Raw genomic sequence first — 4,576 nt, forward strand, 5'->3', positions numbered from 1 at the left:
AACAAACTGTAACCTTATATGTAATTCGATTTATATGTAACGTATGAATCTTGAATCCATATCATCTATCTAACAGCACTGATAACCAGATAACTTAAACTGATAGCATGGCTCTTCAGACTCTTTTTTGTCTTGTCTAAAATAAAATACAATCAAGCTGTCGAGAACTCCAAAAGGGCGCCTTCAGCAGACAAAACAGATCAGTGAGCGCTCATTGGCTAGCAAGATTGCACATATTATTGGGTCTGTTCGCGTTGCTTGCACTTTTTGCACTCAGCATCTTCGCTTTCTCTCTCTCCAACGGCCGAATATATATTTTTTTCTAGAGCGGAAACGTGAAAAGTGAAAATGTCATTTCATGTAACTATCTCTTTCTATTGGTGTTGAATAGAAAGAGATAAACTTTTCACTTTTCACGTTTCCGTCCTAGGGGAACGTGAAAAGTACTAGATATATAATCGATCCCAACGCGCCCATTTTATGATAGCCGAAAAATCGCCTATTGGGCGATCAGTAGCCAGAAAATCGCCAGTCGCCAAATCTGAAAATCATATCGCCACCAAGAAACAAAAATAGCCAAATTGGCTATAAATCGCCACACCTGGGCACCCTGAGAATAGGAAGGAGGGAAGGTGGCGAGCGGGAGGAGAGAGAGAGAGAGGGAAGGAGGGGGAGAGAGCAGTGGCAGAAAGGAGGAAAGCGGAGAAATGGCTGAAGCAAGGAAGGCGGAAGGAAGGAGATAGAGGTATGAAGAACGAAGGGAGGGGAAATAATACATACAAGGTTGGCACCGCTTGTCGTTGGGAAATAGGCGGGATTAGAGGCCTATAATCAGAGAAGCGACATTAGCGAACTCTTTTGATTGGTCACTGATTCACGTGGTTTAGTCGCCATTTTGTGTACCAATGTAAGGCTCCATATACAACAGAGCTATGCAGTGCTACGTATATACATACAGAAGGAGACTTAGAAATTATAAGGTAAAATCTTATTTTACCGTAATATGTAATATATGAATATTACTACGTTACGCGAGCGGTAACTTCTGTAGTACTTATGATAATTCCTTCGCGTAAACGGGATTTTGTATAACTTACGATAATTTACTCCGCGTAAACGAGGATATATCGTAGTTACTACAGAAGTAACGCTCGCGTAAACGTAGTATATGTAATATTATTATTATATATGGGTCCCTTTTTCCAATGTCAGTTAACATATCATAATAAACATTGAACAGGAATTTAATATAAGGGTAGTTTGTGTCTCTGCATTGTCATTACTTAATGTATATATGTTTGTTACCTAATTATTTACTTACATTAAATCTTATAAGACTGTAATCATACTACTGTTTTTTATATGCAGTTGAAATGGTCCGTACGTGTGTAGTAAAGGGCTGCAATGTTCGGGTGGGACAGGGAAAGCAGCTCTTTTGCTTTCCTAAAGATCCTGAAAGACGTTCTGTTGGATGTCGAGGATTGGACAGACATATGGATCCTGGAGTCTCCAGCTACATTTGTGAGGTGAGATATTTTTATTACTCCTCGCATATGTGACATATTTACACATGATGCATTGATAATTTTGGCACAATTTCAGAATCATTTTGATGCATCACAATGGGAAAAAGTACGTGCGATGGGTCCAGAGTGCTACGATCTTCTGCAATACCTTGGCTATAGAAAATAATGAAAACATCTCTCTTGCAATGCATGACCATCGATATGTTATTGACGTACATCAGCGTCATCCCTTTCGAGATCTCACTGCACAATTGAACCGCTTACCTCGTGATCATGGCTGTACCTCAATTCAATATGAGCCATCAAAATCCATTCAAGGTACAGAAAGCCAAGTAATTAGCCAAAACAAATAACATTGTAATAGAAGTGTGCCATATCAGGATAAAACCAAGAGCTTTCTTTTACTTCTTCTCATGACCTCTCTGTTATGGACTTTCCAAAGGAATTAGTCCTGAACTTTCTGCACCTTGCATTGCAGACCATGGTACTGATGATTTCAACCGACTAACTATCTTGGCCGATATCTGTGCTGCTTCTGAACCCATTTATATACCTCCATCTACTGCAAGTCCATCATCAATAATAATTAAGAATTACAAGATCAGCTGAAAAAACAAGAGGAAGAAATAAAAACCTTACAAACATAACATAAGCGTCTGACTACCATAGAAAAATAATAACAAAAAAATACCATACTGTTAAACCTATTTATGAAAAATATAAGTGTAGATTGTGGCGCTTAGAACAGAAGAATGCAAAGTCTCTCGACTAACATCAAGGCTACGTGCTGACCAGATTGCATCTCTAAAAAGGCAGTCTATTCGTGGTCGATTTAATTGGAGTCCAGAACTGTCAAGGATGCCCTTGTGTTTAAGATGAAATGGGGTACTACAATTTTTGTGATTTTGTGAATTATCTACCCATCTTTTCCAATCAGTTAGGACCCTACAAAGAACGGTAGAACAATATTTGGTTTGAAAGTGGCATCTTAGATGAGGTCTTCGACATGCTCAAATGTGCAGTAAAAAATATGTCTGAAAATGAAAGAGATTGTATGATTGTTTGCAGACGAAATGGCAATTAAAGCTGGATTAGTGTTGATCCTGCAACGAAAAAAATGATAGGAAATTGCACCTTTCCTTCTCATGTTGGACCAGCTAAAAAGGTCCTTGTCATCATGTGTGGAGGAATTAGTAGACGATGGAAAGTTGCTGTGGCTTATTTTTTTTACTGGGAAGGTAGGACCCAAAATATGGATAAAAAGTCTAGCAGTGGCAGTGTCTTCAAGGAATAATACTGAAAGTCATAGACAAGTGTGAAAAAATAGGGCTGAAAGTTCACCTCAATTACAACTGACATGGGGTGTGAAAATAGAGCCATGTGGAATATGTTTGGTATTGGTTTGCAACGTGAATCTGATGCTGTAGTCAGCATACAGCATCCAGTTAGAGCAGAGGATAGATTTTACTTTATACCGGATCCAGTACACTTATTCAAAAATATCGTAACTATGCTTGAAAGCAACAAAATTATTTATCTTCCTTATGACTTTCTTGTTTCCTGAGAAATTAACGGATCCAGTAGTTAATATCCAACATATAGATGATGTGTTAGAGTTCGGAATTACAATTTGAAATAAAGATAGCTTACAGATTAAAAAAGACTAAGGTTCATTGTCGACATTCATATGAAAAGATGAAAGTTGGAACTGCCCGGTCAGGTCTTCAATCGACGAACCGAGATTGCGCTGAGAAAATATGCTGAACGTACTGGTAAAGACGCTTATAGGACCACTGCTTCTTTTATTGATTAGTGAGCCATTGGTTTGATATAATGTCAAACAGATCATCGAAAGCTGGCTCTTGGTCTGTTGAACAGAAAGCATATGAAGAAACAATGGACCACATCAAGAAAACTGCTTATGTATTTCGTTTTATGATAGTAGGCACTGATGGGCACTGGAAGCCTTGTCAAACTGGCGTATCATGGCATGCGCAAGCATCATTGGCTTGCAAGATTATTTTTTGTACAAGCGTTGCTACAAGTTTATACTTACTGGTCGGTTTTGTCATGTAGTATTGAAACCTTTTTTCTGCCTTGAGAGTGAAACAACCCATTCCAAACCCTCTCCAAGTAAAACAAAATTTAAAGGTTTTGTGCTGAGCCAGGTCTGCATTAATGCTAAGAATAGCAGCTACGACAATGATACTTATGATGAAGATGTTGAGGATATAACAATGGATTTTATGAAATTTTCTAGAAATATAGCTATAGCACGACGTGAAGAAAATGTTATTGAAGAATTGATGGAATCATCTGCTTTAGTATTGCCTCAACTAAAAGATCATCACATAAACATATTAGATTCTTGGGAGTTGCAGATCCTATATGACATGGCAGGGTCAGTTATTCGTAGTATAAAAATAAGTAGCACGACAGTTTGTGATGTGTGTCTCAATTCCGTCCTATGGCAGGGGAGCGACCGCCATCCTTATTCCCTCGTAACTGAAATGAGAAATTACAAACACAAGAACCTCGTGGAAGTTTCCGATGAAGGCTTTAAAGCAATCGCAAAATCAGAAATAACATTCAGAGAAATACGGCATGATTTGTGTGAAGCTAAAATTAACATGATAGATTTCTTAGTAAAGCAAATGGAATATGTATGGGATGGCTGCAATATTCCCACATGCCATTCTATTACACACAAAATTCTAAAGAAGTTTTTACTATGAGGCTACGGACATATAGTATTAAACGCTGTGAAGATCTAGCACATCTTAATGGAAGGCGTTACGACAGCAAAACTATGGCTATGCATGCTTCTGTGAAGAAGGTGTTTTCCATAAAAATAATGTAATTAAAGTTATGATCTCAATCAATTTCTTCATTATTGCTAAAACTTGATTTCTTTTTGTTATTATGTGATTTTAGCAATTCTTTTTTAATTAAGATTATTTTTTTTATTGAGAAGACTGTTTTGCAGTGCTGTGATAGAAAAAAAATTATATATTTTGTGTTTAAGTTAGGCTTAGTACTGCATATATAAC

At 37.4% G+C, this 4,576-nt stretch overlaps 1 pseudogene; it reads left to right on the forward strand.

The window, feature by feature from the left end:
• The first annotated feature begins 881 nt into the window (after positions 1-881).
• On the forward strand, positions 882-2,820 carry LOC139786824 (uncharacterized; annotated as a pseudogene).
• The last annotated feature ends 1,756 nt before the right edge of the window (positions 2,821-4,576 follow it).

This window comes from Temnothorax nylanderi, unplaced genomic scaffold, assembly GCF_030848795.1.
Source record: "Temnothorax nylanderi isolate EJ_2023f unplaced genomic scaffold, tnyl_v1.0 TNYL_tig1157_pilon, whole genome shotgun sequence".
Lineage (NCBI taxonomy): Eukaryota > Metazoa > Arthropoda > Insecta > Hymenoptera > Formicidae > Temnothorax > Temnothorax nylanderi.